At 41.4% G+C, this 19,976-nt stretch overlaps 1 protein-coding gene across 3 annotated transcripts in view; it reads left to right on the forward strand.

Annotated features, from left to right (window-relative positions):
* The window catches only part of LOC138735666 (uridine-cytidine kinase-like 1), a 110,156-nt gene that overhangs the window by 13,288 nt on the left and 76,892 nt on the right, over nucleotides 1–19,976 (forward strand). The window lies entirely within an intron of this gene.

Consider the following 19,976-nt stretch of genomic DNA (forward strand, 5'->3'; position numbering starts at 1 on the left):
CCAGCCAGACAAAATGTTGTATGATAGTTTAAAGGCAAATGGACAGGTTTAAAGAGACCTGGGCCAAATTAAACAAATAAGAGTAGCTCAGATAGGAAACTTCATCAGAATGGATGAATTAGGCCAAAGGCCCTGTTTCTGCGCTGTACATTTGATGAAGTTGGCTCTCCCAAAACAATCATCTCACAAGGACCAGAAAATCTGTTTCTTCAACAATATTAAGAGATACAGTGCCCTCCATAATATTTGGGATGAAGACACATTTTTCCTTCATTTGCTCCTGTTCTCCACAATTTAGAATTTGTATTCAAGCAATTCACGTGATTAAAATCCATATTCAAAATTTTATTCAAGGTTATTTGTAAATATTTTGGTTTGATCATGTAGAAATTAAAGCACTTTTTATGCATAGTTTTTCCCCCTTTCAGGAGGAATATTTGGGACATTTGGCTTCACAGGTATTTGTGAGTATTCAGGTATGTTTAATTGGTTCATTGGTGCAGGTGTAAGAGAGCTAGGCTCGCATCTAAGCTTTTGATCCCCTTTGGAGTCTGCAGTTGCCATTTTTCAACATGAGGACCAGAGTGGCACCAATGAAAGTCAAAGAAACCATTATGATCACCCAAACCTTAGGATTATCAAATAAACTGTTTGGAACATCATTAAGAAGAGCGTACTGGTGAGCTCAGTAATCACAAAGGGAATGGTAGGCCAAGGAATACCTCCAAGCTGATGACTAAAGAATTCTCATCATAATGAAGAAAAATTCCCAAACACCTGTCCAACAGATCAGGAACGCTCTTTGCGTGGCAGGTATGGATGTGTCAATGGCTACTGTCTGCAGAAGATCAAGAACAGAAATACAGAGGCTACACGGCAAGATGCAAACCACTAGTTAGACACAGAAACAGGATAGCCAGATTATAGTTTGCCAAGAAGTATTTAAAAGAGCCTTCAGAATTCTGGGAAAGGGTCTTGTGGACAGATGAGACCAAGGTTAACCTGTGTCAGAGTGATGGCAAGAGCAAAGTGTGGAGGTTTAAAGGAACTGCCCAAGATCTAAAGCAAACCACCTCATCTGTGAAACATGCTGGCGGGGGTGTTATGGCCTGGGCATGTACGGCTGCCATAGGTACTGGCGCACTTAGCTTCATTGATGATGTAACTACTGATGGCTGGAGTAAAATGAATTATAAGGTGTATGGAAAGATTTTATCTGTTCAAGTTCGAGCAAATTCCTCCAAACTCATTGGATGACATTTCATCCTACAGCAAGACAATTATCCCAAACAAACTGCTAAATGCAACAAGGGAGTTTTTCAAAGTGAAAAACTGGAAAATTTTGGAATAGGTAAGCCAGACACCCAATCCAAATCCAATTGAGTATCCCTTCCATATACTAAAGAGAAAACTTAAATGGAGAAGCCCCTGAAACAAGCAGGAGCTGAAGATGGCTGCAGTAGAGGCCTGGCAGAGCATCACCAGAGAAGATACCGCACCTGGTGATGTCCATGAATCACAGACTTCAAGAAGTCATTGCATGCATGGGATATGAAACAAAGTACTGAACATGACTAATCGACATGCCATTGCTATGTTCCAAATATAATGGTGCCATGGAATGCGGGGACTATGCATAAAAAGTGCTGTAATTTCAAACCAAAATGTACAGTAATACCCTTTAATAAAATCTAGACTATGCATTTTAAACACGTGAATTGTTTGATTACAAATTTAAAACTGTGGAGCATGGGGGGAAATAAAGGAAAAACGTGTCTTTGTCCCAAACATTATGGAGGGCACTGTAAATCTTGTCCAATGAACTAGAAATAAATATCCTGATCTTTTGGAAAGAGTAGCAATGAGATTTTTTTTTTGTTCAGCTGAAAGGAAGGATGAAACTTTGGTCTAATATCTCAAATGAAATGCACATTAAAAGTTTTGCATGGTCCGTACACAAAGAGAAAATTAGTTTTGTCGTCGACAATGTGTGTACCATTCAAGTGAAAATAATTTTGGGAAGTTGGTAGGAAGGTTCATTTCAGGTACTGGATATGTGGTGTTGAAATCCTGGTTTTATTTACAACCAAGAGCCTGGTTTCATTTCAGACACCATTATACTCACCACTATGCTAATCATTGCGCCCAAGTTGTGAGATGTACTCTTGGAACGGTGGTTGTTCTTTTAAAGTGTTCAGAATATTATCTTTAATTCTCCGAAAGCAAATGAGTCATTGAAATGGCAGAGCTGGAAATCCAGTAAAGCACCAAAGTAACAGTCAACTACATTGTAAAAGACACTTGAAATAAAGCACTCATCTCCAGAATGTTAAAGGAATAACAAAACCATTGTGGTTTGCCAGTGGCGAGTTTTGTAGCCCATCAAGACGAAGGCTAAAGCTTTCTCTTTTCTTGTTGATGTTCGATCTGATTGTTTTTTTTTAAAATGCTGCTATTTTTCTAAGCTCATCAAAGTATTAAAACTGCATTCACAACTGCCAATGAGCGAGGGGGTATCCAGATTTATCATTTCCCACTTCACTGCTCTATTGAACTAACAGATTTGAAGGAAAATACGTAGTCGTTGACAGTATTTCTCATTGGTAAACTTTCAATACTATAAGTTTTATGCAAATTGAGTACAAATTGATAAGAAACAGATTTAACATTGAATTGTTTGAAGAGTGAAGCAAAGTTAATATTTCGAGTCAATGACCTTTCACGAGATCTGGTTAAAAAAGTGAAAAGATTGACATATTGTATTAGCGAGCACTCAGCCAAGACGAGGCCAAACAGATGGTTATTGGCCTTTGAATTTTGCTGCTATTTATTAACATTATTGCTGATCTACACTTAACTCTATTCACCTGCCTTTGGTTCATTGTAATAATTTGGTGGAAATGGTTCTGCTTCTGTCATTTGCACTCCTCTCAACACATCTGTTCCTCTGCCTTCGTTCCATTGCACTTTTGATCCAGCACCATCATCCATTTTTACCGTTTCCCACTCATTAGCTTCGCTTTTATCCTTTCACCCTTTTCTTCTTACAACTTTTAAGTTTTGATGGTAGAAAAAGTGCGCCCCCACCAAACTATTCAGAGTTTTCCCCAACCAAAAGCATTGGATGACCAATGAAATCCAAAAGTCGCTGAGAACCTGATCGCAGGCATTTAAGACTAGTGATCCAGAATACAACACAAGGCACAGGTATGACCTAAGAGAAGTCATCTCTTGGGTGAAGAGGAGATTTCAAATGAGAATGGAACCAACAAAGGATTCCTGACAGTTGTGGCAGGGCCTAAATGACGTAACTAGCTACGAAATGGAATCTGGTGGAATAGGAGACAGCAAAGCTTCACTCCCAGATGAGCTCAATGGCTTCTTCGCCCGATTTGACAATCTGAACAAGGAAGAAGCACCGCATACCTCTATGTTCCCTGATGATCCTCTACTGTCAGTATCAGAAGATGACGCACGGGCTGCCTTCAGGAGAATGAATCCATGGAAAGCATCCAGTTTGGACGAAGTACCTGGCCGAGTACTGAAAGCCTGTGCTAACCAACTGGCCAATGTATTCACGGATATCTTAATCTCACTCTGACAGGGCATTGTTTCAACTAGGCCTCAATCATACTAGTGTCCAAGAAGAGTGCGGAAACCTGTCTGAATGACGACCGATCAGTGGCACTCACGTACACAGTGATGAAGTGTTCTTGAGAGGATAGTGTTGCAGCATATCAACTCCAATTTGCTTACCACAGCAACAGACCTGTCACTCAATACCCCACTGTGCAATTGGATCCTGGATCTCCTCCCCTCCAGACCTGAATCAGTTTGGATTGACAAGAATATCTCCTCCACAATCTCCATCAGTACAGGAGAACCACAGGATTGCATACTTAGCCCCCTGCTCTGCAAGCTTAACCCCTCTGACTATGCTGCTCAGTACAACAACACGATCCACAGATCTGCTGATGACGCCACAGTAGTGGGCCATATAAAAAGGCCAATGAGTCAGTATCCAAGAGGAAGATTGAAAATTTGACTGAGTGTTGCTCCAACAACCATCTCTTACTCAATGTCACCAAGACAAAGGCGCTGATTATAGATTTAGGAAAGGAAAACCAGAGATGTACGGCCCAGTGATCATTGGGAGATCAGGGGTGGAGAGGGTAAGCAAATTCAAATTCCTGGGAGTCATATTTCGGAGGACCTTCCCTGGACCCATCGTTCCATTGTGGGGAGAGAAAAAAAAGGATGTCAGCGCCTCTACCTCCTCTGGAGTTTGTTGAAGATCAGCTGTCCCCTCCCTCCCTTCTCCATGTATTACTCCTGCCATTGTGACCACGCCTCCCCCACCCCCATCTTTTATTCAGATGCCTACAGGCATTTTTCCGTACCTTGATAAAGGGGTCAAGCCCGAAATGTCAGTTATGTATTTTTAACTTTGCTATATAAAAGGCACTATTGAGTTTCTCCGGCGTTGTGTGTGTTTGCATGTTAGATACTGGTGGGGCGATCATTATCATTAACCTGAGAGCTTGCTTTGCAGATGTTTCCTCTCTAAATCCTATCTAATTGGTGTTTCCCAGATACAGGTGTTTTAAAACATCTCTGAGATGAATTTTGTTTCTTATCACTAAGCTGAGAACATCTAGTCTTCTGTAACCATGTAAACTCCAGGCAAAGTAAGAAGACCCAGAAATACTTAAATAAGTATAATTTACAGCATGGTAAAAGCTGATACTGGCCATTAAAGCCTATGCTGCCCAATTACGCCCAATTAACCTACCTCCCATACTTTTGCACAGTCACGGGAAGAATACATAAACTTACAGACAACATCGGATTTGAACCTACGCTGGTGCTGTAATAGTATTCCGCTAATTGTAATGCTAGTTGTAAATGCTGTAAACACTCAGTAGGCCAGGCAACATCTGTGATGAAAGGTCCAGGACCCTTCATTATGAAAACCCAAAGGTCAACTGGAAGGTAACCTCCAGCAAGCAATGAAATATTCACAATCTTATCAATGAAAAATATAATTTTGAATATTGCTGGAATGCACCAATTACTCAAGGGCATTTTAAAGTGTTGACATCAATCATGTATTTGTAAATTACATGGAAGAATGAAACTGTTGTGGCAATTTCCTTTGCATCGCACAAAGATTAAGCCACTGGAGGGTGCTAGTTATAAAATTCTGTGTGTAATGTTTCCACATGGTAATCAGTAATCCGATCAAAAATTGACAATCAGGTGAAAAATTTCCTGTTTGTGGTGGAGGGTGTCATGGAGTTGGTTTTCCTATTCCAAGATAATCTGCTATAAGTCACTGTGACCAGCCAAGATTCCAGCAGTCGCGATCTTCATGGGCAATGTTGGTGGTTTTTCCATAAATCTTACCACAATTCTTGCAACTTTGGCATCTCCACGTAAACATGGAAGTCCTGGCTTTGCATAAATTATGCCAACTGCTGGATTTCTCGTGCAATTCAGGAAAGGGAGTGGGAACGTTCAGCAATTTGCCAGCATTTACAATAGCAAACCTGCTTGAACATCCCCAGATGGGTTGGACAACTTTTCTCATTAATGTTTGGTGAAATAAATCGAATCCTCACAGTTAAAGTAAGTATAAATTCATTCTGAGATTTCCACGGTTATTTAAGAAATGATTTTGAGTAGTTTGGTTTTCTTTTTAAAAAAAATTTTTTACAGCTTAAATGGTACTTGATAGATTTTAGTTTCCAAGTGTCAGGAATGATGAGTTTAGCTGGCTGTCAGAACATTTTTCCAGTGTTTTCTGCAGAGTTCCTTTCTCCCTGGGTCCCCTGTGATGCCATTTATATTGTAGGAAACCCATGATTGTCCTTATTGTGATAGATGTGAGCCTCTCTCTGTAAATTCCTGAAACTCATCACTGGTGGTAAACTCTGGGTTAAAATCTGGCTGGTAATTCCGCAAAGAGCAAAAATAGGATATTAGATTAACTAAGTGAGGTTTATGAATGATTCAAAAGGAAAGCGGTGAATACTGCACACCCCCTTGGCTGCATTTTCTAAGATGGTTAGGACTTTTGATAAGTTTCTCTGCATGTGATAACTGCTTCGGAGATCCAGATCATGGGATTGAAGCTGGAAATATCAGCTCAATGCTTTAATTTGAGGTATGAAGTGGATTGGAATGATATAAAGGTAATTTTGTGATCTTGGCACATTTCATTCAGATGCCATTTTTTTTGTATTGATTGGATTCACAAAACTGCTGATTTTGGCCCAGTGAAACAGGACGAATGTTGAGCTCTCACATTGGCATGAACTACTAGACCGTGGCCTTGTATTCCAGGAGGGGTCCCAGCCTGCAGTTCCAAATTTATCAGCAGTTCAAGTGTTTCTGATGAAGACGAGGCTTTCCCTTTCTCATTAATTTCAGTCTCTGTACGCATGTCCTCTGCAAGGTGAGGATGTTAGTTAAATACAAGTATTTCTCATGACAGATGGTAGCACTTGTGTTGCAGTATAACCGTTGTGGCAATCATAGAACACTACAGCACAGAAACTGGCCCCTTCCGCCTTTCTAGTCTAAAAGAGGAGTTCAAAAGAATGACTTTTTAGGGGAGAGGAATTCCTGGTGATGGGAAGGTGCTGTGGTTGAGTTGAAGTCTGAATATAAATTGGAAGTAGCTTGTGCTGAAGGAGATGTAATTTTGTGGAATTCCACAGGTTCAGTTGATTTGGGAAGAGTTTCATTCTCAGCATCTTGTCAGCCTTGTGTGGTGGTCATTCGTAGCTTCGCCAGCTGAATGGATATCCTTGAATTGTTTTGGCTCTTATCCCACTTGCTGTTCTCACAGTTATGTTGCATAACCTGGGTCTGTAGGTTAGATATTGGAAGGGAGCTTGCAATGAAAGGGCTCTAGAATACTTGATATTCCCAGAGATCAAACTGAAGCCCTTGTATCACTCAGTGCAACTGGTGTAGGTCTCACTGCTAATGGTTTGCTTTGATGAGGTTTGCTCTTCTCCTTAGAGATGTGGTCTGATGTCTCTTCAAGTTCAAGCGCCTTTATTTGGCACTTCAAAACCATCCTGTAAAGCAGTGTCACAGTAAAAAACAAAACAGGACAATGTTCTCCATGACCACGGTGCTACATTAAAAACAACACACTACAAAAGCATCGTTAAGAACAGTAGCACCAGGTCCGAAGAGGCTGCTCCACCATCTTGGACCTTGGCCACCACTATATTCCACCCACCCCCCCCCCCCAGGACACTAAAACATCGCCAAAATAAACTATTTCTCTTTCACTAAAACTACAATTTATACTCAAATATAAAAACGACTCAAATATCTAAAAATAAATGCTACAATACATTACTTATCAAAATCTAGGCAATGGGCACAGTAAAAAAAGGTTGCAATATCATTAGACCCTAGCTGTTAAAATGTCTGCTAGCTTGAATGAAGAAACCATTTGCCTGGTCCGGAGAGACCTCTGTGGGCTGCTGCTGGGCCGCTATCTTAGATCAGGTTTACTGGAATCCACTTGACTCTAGATGTTAAAAGTCTACCAGTTTGAGAGGAAACCGCCACACAGTTCACGATCCTTCAGACCCCAAAGCCTCGGCACCATCTGCCACGAGGCCCTGCGATCCAGGATGACGCATCCTCCAGGACCCCCGAACCGGGCACAGGACTCTGCCGCTCTGGACACCACCTATGACTACGCCACAGCAGAGGCTCTCCACGACCACCAGCAACAAGCGACGCCAAAGACTGGAAGCCACAACTCCACAGTAGAGGCTCGGTCCCTTCAGCCATTGAGGCCGGAATGGAAGCTCCGTTCCCTCAGCAGTCGTGCCTGCCCAACTTTGCAGCTTCTTCTTGGAGACCTGCTTTTGCTTGGCGATTCCCTTATTGCAGCACCCATCTTGACGGTGTTCCAATGTCCATCTTCATCCAGTCCAAGATTGTGCACGGCGCCTACTTAGGGAGTTACTGCAGCACCAGGTCCAGAGAGGCTGCTGCCGCGCCGTCATCTTGGACGCATCACTATTTTGGGATGCTAATTGTCAGAAGCACTCTTTCCACAATGGGAAGCTCCATCCTGATGTCGTAGCAATTGCACCTCCACTTGTATGTGCGGTGCATTCTTTTAACAAGACATCTATCTTCGTCTCGGAGCATCATTCAAACATGCTTCCAGTCTGAGTGGAGATGTGCCACCAGGTGGCACTGTGGTGCAGCTGGGAGAGCTGTTGCCTCTTAGCTCCAGTGACTGCAGTTCAATCCTGACCTCCGGTGCTGTCTGTGTGGAGTTGAATGAGTTCTTGCAATAACTGTGTGGATATCGTCTGGTTTCCTCTCACATTTCTACAGATCTGTGAGTTGGGAAGTTAATTAATGGCATAAGTTGCCTTGACTACAGCAGTAGGAAAAGCAAATTGCAAAAATCTGCAGACATCCTGGTTGAAGTAAAAACGCTTGAGAAATTCAGCAGATCCAATAGTGTCCTTCACGTAGCAAAGGTACAAGTACGTAACCGATTGTTTCAGGCCCGAGCCCTTCATTATTCAGGGATATTTTCAAGACTCTTGAACACACTGGGATTGTCACCCTAATTTTTGGCTTTAATTTTGGTCCAACCTTGTAGTTCCAAATTTACCAGCAGTTCAAGTGCTTCTGATGAAGATGAGGGTTCTGCTTTCTCTTGCTTCATTAATTTTGATCTCTGTATTCATGCCCTCTGCAATGTGAGGATGTTAGTTAAATATAGGTATTTCCCATAGCAGATTGTAGTACTTGTGTTACTGTATAACCATTGTGGAAATCAAAAACAGAAAGGAGACCAAATTAAAACGGATATTTTGCGTATATTTACGAGATAACGTGAAATTCATAAAATATGAAAACAAAGTTTCCAAATGCTCATCTCTCTGAGATTTTACTATCCAATTAAATGTAATTTTGATGACTTCTGGAAAATAGTTTGTGAACCTCCAGTGATGTCTGACTACAATTTCAATTTCTATATAAAGTTGTATCTCTCCATTGCCCTTCTTCCTGCTGACCGATACTGACTTGTGGTTAAGGCAGGGTGTCCCAAACTGGGTTCCGTGGAAAGGAGAAGGGGTTCCACGGAAGAAATGACAGGGAGCAATAACGATCTACCTTTACCTATATTTCAATTTGTTTCCGGAACTGCAGCAAACAGTGCCCGCTCCCCCCCCCCACCCACCCGCCCGCACGACTAGCATCACTAGGGGGTTGCAGACCGCACCGGGTGCATCAGAGGTGGTGCCACCAAAATGCGTCGCGTGGTTTCGTCTCCATGCATGTTTGCCGGAAACGCCAGAGGGAGGGGGGAAATGTGACGGTGCAGTGGACAGAGGAGGTCCATGGAAGGGTATAGCACCTGCTTCCACCCCCACCCTCAGGTGAATGAGTTCTCGAATGGCAGTTTGTGCCCCCTCCCCCCCACACACTGTTGTTACCCTAATGCCCCCCAATTAGATCTCTTCTGATGCCGACTCTTGGGGTTCTGCGATTTCCTAGTGCTCCCAAAAAGAGTTCCCTGAGCTAAAAAGTTTGGGAAGCCCTGAGTTTAGCACAACCTTTTTTAAAGAAAATACTCTCTGTCATCCTTCTTTTCTAACCCCCTGTGCTTGACTGTTCTTTATCTGTAATCTCATTTTATTTCCATCAGCCTCCAAGATATCTCTGTTTTCCTCATCTTCTATGCCTTGATTACCACTGAATTCAATAGCTCTACCATAGGTAGTATTGACCCCTGCAATTTATTTTTAAAGTTCCTCTGCTTTTTTTACATACAATTGTTAAAGGCTATTCTTTGACAAGCATTTGGTCATCTGCCCTCGTATTTCATGTGTGCACTGTCAAATTTTGTTTGGTTGCATTCTTGTCAAACATTTTGGAAAGTTTTGTTTTCGACATTATTGGTACTATCTAAATGGAAGTTCCTGTTCGGTTGTTTTTCTCAGAGCAGCAGCCATGAGATTTATACCTGATGGATTGAAGAGATTTAATGATTGCACTACGTTCACTGACAATTCATCAACCATTGGATGATGGCTTTTATATTTAAAAAAAAGTAATTGCATGTTCTAAGCAAAATATTTTCAGTGTTAATCTGCTCAAGGTTAAGGAGTAAATAATGGACATTTGGAATTTTGTTGTCCCTGCTTTTGAAATGCTCATATAGTTTGGAGAGATTTTCATCTTTTCCTTTCCAAAAAAAAACTCCTTGTTATCTTCAGCTGGAAAATATACTTTGATTGACCAAGTCCAACTTTGCTGTATAAAACGCTTGAATGTTAAATCTCCTTGAAATTAATACTCAATAAAGCACACATCTCCTGTATATTCATTCCTTTGAGCCGATTATGTTACAGTTCATTTATTCATTCTTTTCACTCATCTGTTGAGTCCTTCCAGTAGGATCTGTAGTATCCTATATGTCAGCATCCATGCTGATTATAAGTACCTCATGACTGGAATAATGCTTAGTCATTAACCTCATTGTTTTCTTGTCAATAATCTGTTGCATAATTCTTTGGCTTGGCTTCGCGGACGAAGATTTATGGAGGGGGTAAATGTCCACGTCAGCTGCAGGCTCGTTTGTGGCTGACAAGTCCGATGCGGGACAGGTAGACACGGTTGCAGCGGTTGCAGGGGAAAATTGGTTGGTTGGGGTTGGGTGTTGGGTTTTTCCTCCTTTGTCTTTTGTCAGTGAGGTGGGCTCTGCGGTCTTCTTCAAAGGAGGTTGCTGCCCGCCGAACTGTGAGGCGCCAAGATGCACAGTTTGAGGCAATATCAGCCCACTGGCGGTGGTCAATGTGGCAGGCACCAAGAGATTTCTTTAGGCAGTCCTTGTACCTCTTCTTTGGTGCACCTCTGTCACGGTGGCCAGTGGAGAGCTCGCCATATAGCATGATCTTGGGAAGGCGATGGTCCTCCATTCTGGAGACGTGACCCACCCAGCGCAGCTGGATCTTCAGCAGCGTGGACTCGATGCTGTCGACCTCTGCCATCTCAAGTACTTCGACGTTAGGGATGAAAGCGCTCCAATGAATGTTGAGGATGGAGCGGAGACAACGCTGGTGGAAGCGTTCTAGGAGCCGTAGGTGATGCCGGTAGAGGACCCATGATTCGGAGCCGAACAGGAGTGTGGGTATGACAACGGCTCTGTATACGCTTATATTTGTGAGGTTTTTCAGTTGGTTGTTTTTCCAGACTCTTTTGTGTAGTCTTCCAAAGGCGCTATTTGCCTTGGCGAGTCTGTTGTCTATCTCGTTGTCGATCCTTGCATCTGATGAAATGGTGCAGCCGAGATAGGTAAACTGGTTGACCGTTTTGAGTTTTGTGTGCCCGATAGAGATGTGGGAGGGGCTGGTAGTCATGGTGGGGAGCTGGCTGATGGAGGACCTCAGTTTTCTTCAGGCTGACTTCCAGGCCAAACATTTTGGCAGTTTCCGCAAAACAGGACGTCAAGCGCTGAAGAGCTGGCTCTGAATGGGCAACTAAAGCGGCATCATCTGCAAAGAGTAGTTCACGGACAAGTTTCTCTTGTGTCTTGGTGTGAGCTTGCAGGCGCCTCAGATTGAAGAGACTGCCATCCGTGCGGTACTGGATATAAACAGCGTCTTCATTGTTTAGGTCTTTCATGGCTTGGTTCAGCATCATGCTGAAGAAGATTGAAAAGAGGGTTGGTGCGAGAACACAGCCTTGCTTCATGCCATTGTTAATGGAGAAGGGTTCAGAGAGCTCATTGCTGTATCTGACCTGACCTTGTTGGTTTTCGTGCAGTTGGATAACCATGTTGAGGTTATCCAATTAGGACTCAAGGAATGTCCACTATAACCATATGTGGTAAAATGCAAGATCTGTACAGCTATGACTGAACCACCATGGAATGTGACTTGATGCCCACTTGGTCCATGTGTTATGAGAATAAACCATTGAATTTTAGATCTCTCTATCAAGTTGTGTGCCCTGTTCCTGTACTTTTGACTGTGGAAGTGAACTACTGGAACTTCTATCTATCCTCCAAAGTGTTTTTTTAGACAGCAATGTTGGAAAAAATATCTGTGAAAAATTTAACATAATGACACACCTTGCGGTCATTTACACTGCACGCCTTAGGTTCCTGTGTGTGTTAGTCCCGGTGCTTTTACATGGAGCAATGCAGCCCGAGTCATCAGCTGGACATTGAATTCATGAGGTGAGATTTAGACTGCAGGCTTCTCCCGAAAAGTAGTAGCGGTCCTGCAGGATAAATCGCGGTGCAGCGATTGACTAAAAATCCCTGTACATTCCTTTTTAGACTGCCTGTGTAAACGCAAATTCCGTTGATTGTACCATTACATGCCTGCAGACTAAAAAAAACCCTAATTGTTTCTCCAGTACACCAAATTGCCTCCAGAAAGAGATGATGCATTTCAATTCCTACGAATCTTCTGAGCTTCTGCCCCAAAGCAGGTGATGCGGTGACACTGCTGTTCACTTTTTCACCCCAAAATATACTTTATTCACAATAAATCATTTTTATACATGCTCTTCTTTGTACATTTTACATTCTTCTCTTAATTCTCCGTGACGACCACCACTCTGGCACCTTGTTTCTCTCCCACCCCCACCCCACCTTTTCACTCAGTCTCAGCCTCAGTTGTTGGTAATGGGAGGATTCTAAACTGTGGCAATTTTAATTTTACTACCACTTTTTAGTCAAGATAAAGAGATTTTTTTCCCCCCTGTGGTAAAGACTAAGAACTTGCTCTTCTCCTTGCTGAAGTCTGTGTCTGCATGCAACCATTTGGTCTTTGAATTAAAACTGTATCTTGTGCTGTCAAATGCTGGGGATGCCTAGGTCTTTCTGCATGGTGGAGAGTTCCTTTTGAATTCGGCTTACTTCAGTAAGTAGGAAAGCATTGCAATGAGGAGCTAAATATTTCAAATTTTGAGAATAACCGTAGAAACCTTTTGAAACAATTTGATGAATAGTTGTTGAAGAAACACTTCCAATATGTAATGAATGGACAGAGCCAATTTCTGAATATTGCAACAAGATAGTCTTTTAGGACACTTTAATATTAGCACTATTGTTTGTATCGCTACATGAGTAAATAAAGTAGCTATCTGCATGTAGGGATACAAGAGTGTAAATCAGGGGGCAAATTTATGAAATCTAGTGCCATGGATTTGCAAATTATTGAAAGTACCAATGCAAATTAATGCTTGGCAAAAAATGAACTTCTACCCAAAATCCCCAATTTAATTCTACACTCCAGCAGTCTCTGATAAGTGGAAGAGAATTGGATTGCATGTGTTTCCATCTATCATCAACCGAATGCTTTCTGCCTAGTTCTTCACTAGACGGTGAAATTCCCACCACATTATAAAACCAGGACACTAGAAGTCTGTTGTCATTGAAGACCAGGTGCTTTTTAATAGGCAGGGGATGAAATGTGAATACCTCTTAGTTTCTCAGGCTCAATCATTAAAACTATTTAAGGGGGGGGGGGGTTTGATGTTTTTGAAAAATCAAAGAATTAACACACAAAAAGGATCAAAGCCAGTGTAGATCAGTTATGATAACATTTAGTGAGGTAGTCCTGCTCTAACTTTACAGTATTGTGTTCACCAGAGTTCAATTCTGGAGGGCAAGATTTGTAGAGAAGTAAAATCTTTGGTTCAGCACATTTAGGCCTTTGGACTTGGGCCATTGTTAACCTTTCATAATACAGTATATGGGTAAACTACAGTACCAACATCAGTATGAACCAACTGGTGGTTGGGTATAAAACCAGTCTTGGAAAACAGGGATATGGAGTATATACCTTCAGTGGTGGTCTCTGAAAACCTGGACATGGAGTATATGTGCTTGTTGGTGGTCCTTGAAAACAGGGGTCTGCCAAGCTGCCTGTCTCCCCTCTGGCTGTACTAACATTGGCTGTGCATTATCTCTACTGTTAAGGACACTCCCTTTGGGAATAACTGTGTATGCACCTATTGTCTTTCATTATTGTACCATGAGTTTCTGCTAGTAAAAGCCATGATTATTGTTTGCCCACATCGTCTTTGTCTACTTCATCAACTGGCACTTCAGGTACGGAGTCCCAAGGGTTAGGAAAGTGGAAAGTTTGAAATTTATATTATTTAAAAAGATGTAGGGCAGGAAGAAGAGCAATATTACACTGGATGATATCAAAAGATTATACTTTGATTATTCTTGAACTGAGAAATTATAAATATTGGGAAAGATGCCAATATTTGGGGCTTTTACCCTTAGAAAAGGAAGGGTGACTTGAGAGAGGTCTTTAAGGTTATGAAAGGATTTGATAGAACTTTGAAAATATGTTCTGAATTGTGGCATATACCACATTTGGGCATCATATATACAAGAATTTTACCAATAAATTCAATAGTATAGTTCTTTACCAATACAGCAAATGGAATCTAGATCGCGCTCCCACAAAGAGTCATTAAGACCAGGCATATTGATGCAATTAAGGTGTGGGTGAAGGGAATGAAAGATTAGAGGATTAGGTGAAGACGTGGAAGGAGCTTTGTGTGAACCACTTGACCCATTTCTCTTCATGTACATCTGTCAGTGAAGCTTCTTGTGTAAATTAGCACATAGAGTCACCCGTGAAGTCAGAGAAACAAAGGAAAATAGGGCTCTCCTCACTTTACTCGTGACTTTAATTCTGTCGTGTGAAAGGCTAGAACCAAATTCATCCTGGCACACAGAATTTGACTTGATTAGTTGGGGAGTAGATGCTGGAAATAATCACCAAGTCAAACAGGACCTGTACAACCACAATGAGGAAAGCAGAAAGTATTTCATCAGGATTTTATTTAAATTCCAGACAGTCGTGTGCTTGGTTGCCTTAGAGGCTAATGTAGTTTGGGAAAAAAAAACTTGTGCAGAACTTTTTAAACTGCAGTACAATGACCTTTAACCCTGACTCTCAACAAGTTCAAAGTAAAATGGTTAATGTAATAGTTCTTTACCCCAGGTTTGTATGACTAGAGCAGCATGGAGCATGTACTAAATATTGCATTTAGCTTTGCATATCATCTGAGATTAACAGATATCGATAGTAACGATCAACTATGTCATTCTGCTGCTGTTCCAATGAGAATACTGGTGGTGCATTTAGTGTAGTAGTTGGTGCAGTGCCATTACAGTGCCAGTGACCTGGGTTCAAATCCAGCACTCTCTGTGCGGACATCCTTCATATCCCCTGGTTTCCTCCCACTTTCCAATGACATAAGAGGTTACTAGGTTAATTGGGCACATCGGTGCATTTGGGCAGTGCATGCTCGTGAATCAGGGGCTGTATTTTTTTTAAAAAAGCCTTTCTGTAATAACCATTTTGTTCTTGTTATTGGTAAAGTATAAACAAACCAAAACGTTGTTCTAACAAACATCAAAAAAAAACTTGAATCAATATTTACTTAAATCTGTAACAAATTAAAAAGAAAAGACAGACAAGTTTGAGGGCCTTGGGTTCATGGTGAAATGTCTGCATGAGCAGCCTAGAACAGCCATACACACGGGTCGCAGCTAATTTTAAGGGAGGGTTGGGGGGGGGAGAAACAAACTGAAATCCCTATTTTTTTTCTTGTAGTCGACTAGAGAAAAATACAGAAGAAACCAGCTAAACGACTGCTTCACAAGGAAGGGGGGGCCCATAAAGTTTGAGTAGAGTCCTAAGGGGACCATTGCCAAAAAAAAAGGTTGAGAATGGCTGCTCTAGAACAACAAATGGGGTTGATTATGGAGTAAATTCACTTACCTGATGATTTGTGGAGTACGGAATTTGGGTGCTGCTTATTGGAGCTGGATTGTTTATTTTTAATCAGGTTTCAGAATAATTCCATTCTTTTACGTCCAGAGATCCAGATCAGTGCAGTAGGAGAAGATATGACCTGCAAAAGGCTGTCTCCCGGGCGAAGTGGAGATTCCAGATGAAAATGGAAACAATGAGGGGCACCCGACAGCTGTGGCAGGGCCTAAATACCAAAACCTGATACAAAACCAAATCTGGTAAAGTAGCAGATGGCAAAGCTTCGCTCCCAGAGGAACTTAATGCCTTCTAGGCCCATTTGACGATAGTAACAGCGAAGAACCACCTCTGATGATCTCATCCTGTCCGTATCTGAGGATGACGTGCGTGCTGCCTTCAGGAAAGCATTCGGCCCAGGTGGAGTACCCAATCGAGAATTAAAAATCTGTGCTGACCAAAGTATTCACGGATATGTTCAATATCTCATTCCAGAAGGGCGTGGTTCAAAGAGATGTCAATCATACCAGGGTCCAAGAAGTGTTTAGTAACCTACCTTAATGACTATTGGTCATTACTATATTATCAACAGTGATGAAATGTTTTGAAAGGCTGTTGATGAAGCAGATCAACTCCTGTCTGTGTGGTCACATGTCTTGCAAGGATCAGATATATGAGGAAGCAATCTCCAAATAGTTTGATAAATAGTCGATAATCAGCAAGTAATTCTTTCCCTCCATGTGGAACAGATCAGTTCCAACTTGCTGCCATGGTTCTGCTGGTGCATTAGTTATTACCATGGGTTCCTTTGCCTGCTTTGCATGATGTTTCAAACAGGTCTCTCAGCTTGAAACCATCCTGACAACATCAGCATTTAATCTTTGGCCAATAAATAACAGTTCTGGCCCTCCTTTTGCATTTTTTCATTCCAAGGTGCCCCTCATACACCCTTTACAGCATCTCTTGTCTCAGTGATGGAGAAATTACAATTCTGCTCTGTCTGAGTAGAAGCCCATTGACAACGCTCAGCTCTGATGTTGTAGTTTGGCTAACATTCACCTCTAGGCCATCCTTCATTCAGATTCTTGATGACCTTCTGTAGAACTGTGTCCTTTTCTGTTTCAGTTGCAATCTGCTTGGATTTCATGTCAGATATGGGAAGAGATATAGTGATCAGGTCCACTTGGAGATTCACATCTGTCTCTGTGGAACCTCATTGTGTGCTACGCTCGGAGTCTTTTTCTTGAATAATGCATCGGGTAACAACATAGGTTTCCCTGGTGTGCACATTCTCTTGACTAGGGTTGAGTTTTCACCAAGCACTGATTCATGTCCATCTGGGACTACCAAGAATCGGAGGTGGTGCTCTTTATCTTTAACTCTCACTTTGAGTTTACGTGTACCTTTTGTGTCGATGCTCTGTTTATTGTAGATTTTGAGCTGAACAGGATTTGTGGATGTATGGCTTTATCTTCATTGCCCTGATGTCGCACTCACAGATCAAATTGACCTTTTGCCCCGTATCCAGCTTGAAAGGAATATTTGTTTGCATTGATACAGGCCACTTGTCCTGCTCAATTTTCATGCTTGACTGTTCAGTATCTGTTGGTTTAGAATCTTTTGGCACTACCATGTGCATGAAGATTGCATCACTGAGAGCAGCTTCTTCTATAGAGTGTTTTATAGTGTGCATGCTTTAACTTCTGTTTTGTTTCCCTTTGGAAAAACATTGGTTTTTATAGTGATTCTGCCCTTTGCACTTATTACAGACTTTTCTACAGGCGGGGCATTGTTATTGTATATGTTGAGTGCCACATTGTTTGCACTGCAATGTCTCTCCATCTTTTTGTGTTACCTGTATCTCATTTTTTTGTTTATATGTGTGGATGCACACTGGCTATAGCTATGCCTTCATTTTCACTGGCTTTTGCATTCTCATCAAACTTTTTTGCCTGCTGCAGAGCTAATTCACTGGTGTGGTATATCTTCATAACTCCAGCTAAGGTGGGCTCTATTTCTCGCAGCAACCTCTCTCAGTTTCTTATCAATAATCCCGTACGCACTTTGACCACGGATCATTGAATCTTTCAGCGATCCAAAATTGCATGTTCTTGCTTTTAATTTTAAGTTTGTTTGTAGATATAAAAAAAAAGCTTCAAAGCTTTCACCCTGCCGCTGCATACGTGAGCAAACACATACCTCTTGAACGTTTCATTTTTCTTTGGTGAACAGTGTTCATTAAACATCTCGATAACCTTGTCGAATTTGCTCTTCTCCCTTGGCAAAAACAAATGTGTTAAAAATGTGTAGTGGATTGGTCGTCAACTGTTTTTTGTTCACTCACATACCACTTTAAGTAATCCCTATGCCTTCGGTGCTCTGTGACTAGTAAGGGATTGCTTACGGTGGTATGCGAGTGGGAGGGGAAGGTTGAGAGCCACTGTTCTAGACCCAATTGTTTCCAAAATATTTTGCTTGAGAAAAATTGTCATTGACCCATTTCCTTTGGAGTTATGAAACCGTGCACATAACGAGTCAATTAGGTACAATTAAAACAGTGATTTTCAAATCTTTTCTTTCCACCCACGTACCACCTTAAGCAATCCCTTACTAATCACAGAGGACCAATGGCATAGGGAATACTTATAGTGCTATGTGAGTGGAAAGAAAAAGATTGTGAATTATTGCTCTCGTGCTTGAGGTTCCACCACTGTAAGAAGCAGTGCAATGTTCTATACATCAAGTTTGCTATCGAGTTCAGTGGTTTGCAGGTACAGTATGAATCCAATTTACAGTATCAGGATTCTTCACACTTTACATTTCTCTGCTGCTATCAACTGATTCTTACTCAGCACACTCCTGGTACCATGTGATTTAAAAAAAATTGTAATAAAGAAACTTAGGTTCTTTTAAAACAACTATACTTTATTAGCTGAAGTACACACATGACCGAAGGCCTCCACCTTGAATCCAACACAAGCTGCCAACAAACTAGTCTCTGACTCCCTCTAGTGGTCAGGAGGATCACTCACACTATTATTTTCAAGGGCTAGAATCTGCGAGGGTTTGAGAGGGGATGAAATAAAACATAGGATTAAAGTAGGATTAGCTGAAGGCCTGTTTCTCTGCTATGTAGCTTTGACTCTTTGACATGTTCACCCTTTACATCCCTGTAGGGTTGAGCTTGGATGTCATTGGGTAGCTGGTTGTTCTCTATGGAACTGCCTGTAAACATTATGAATGCTCAATGTGATCAGGATTTTTAAACAAATCCACCATTCAGTTCATAAAAATGGGACACTTTATGCATTTGAATTTCATAGAGCTTGTGCAATAACACCAGACAACAATATTTCACAAAAGATTTAATTCCTGAAGGGAAATAGGCTATTATGATAAACAGCTTCAAGCTGAGCACAAAGAAAATTTCAGATTTGCTGTATCATGTAGGAAGTTGGGGAAACATTACATTTTTATTGAATTTAGCCTGGTTAATCACGTAACGATGCTGACACATTGCATTAGTTCAACTGATCTAAAAATGTTTTGCCACTGATTTTCGTTTGCACTCAGCATCTAATGCCTCTCGTGTCAGTGACCAACAATACTCGGCCAAGATTGATGGTTTTCAGTTGTGCTGATGCCGCTTTTCCATGGTCTCAATGTTCTGGTGAAACCTTTCACCATGTTTGTCTCTGACTGCACCAAGATCAGCGGGGAAGACGTCCAAGTGCGAAGGCAGAAAATGAAATTTTAATGTCATGTTACACTTCATGGTTTTGTCTACTTGAAGTAGACGTAAACTATGACAGGAAATAAAAATAGATGGGTTACATATGGGGGGGGAAAAAGGTATGTGATAGGAAAACTTTGAGTCAATTTTATTGATCAGCAGCCCAAAATCCATAATATATACCCGAAAGTGTTCAGGAAGCAAAATCTTCATTGCCCAGTGTAATTTGGCTGAGGAATTTATCAAATTATTTTTCACAACCATCGAAACAGTTAAGGAAGAATTGCAACTAATATATCTACAGAAACTCCATTTAGCAAGGTGCAACTTTTAAAGTTTTTAAATGGGGGGAGGAGAAACTATGTTTATGTCAAATTGGGAACTCTGCAAATTGCATTGATGCAACCAGTAACGAAGCATCTTGCAGAGAAGTA

This window comes from Narcine bancroftii, chromosome 6 (genome assembly GCF_036971445.1).
Source record: "Narcine bancroftii isolate sNarBan1 chromosome 6, sNarBan1.hap1, whole genome shotgun sequence".
Lineage (NCBI taxonomy): Eukaryota > Metazoa > Chordata > Chondrichthyes > Torpediniformes > Narcinidae > Narcine > Narcine bancroftii.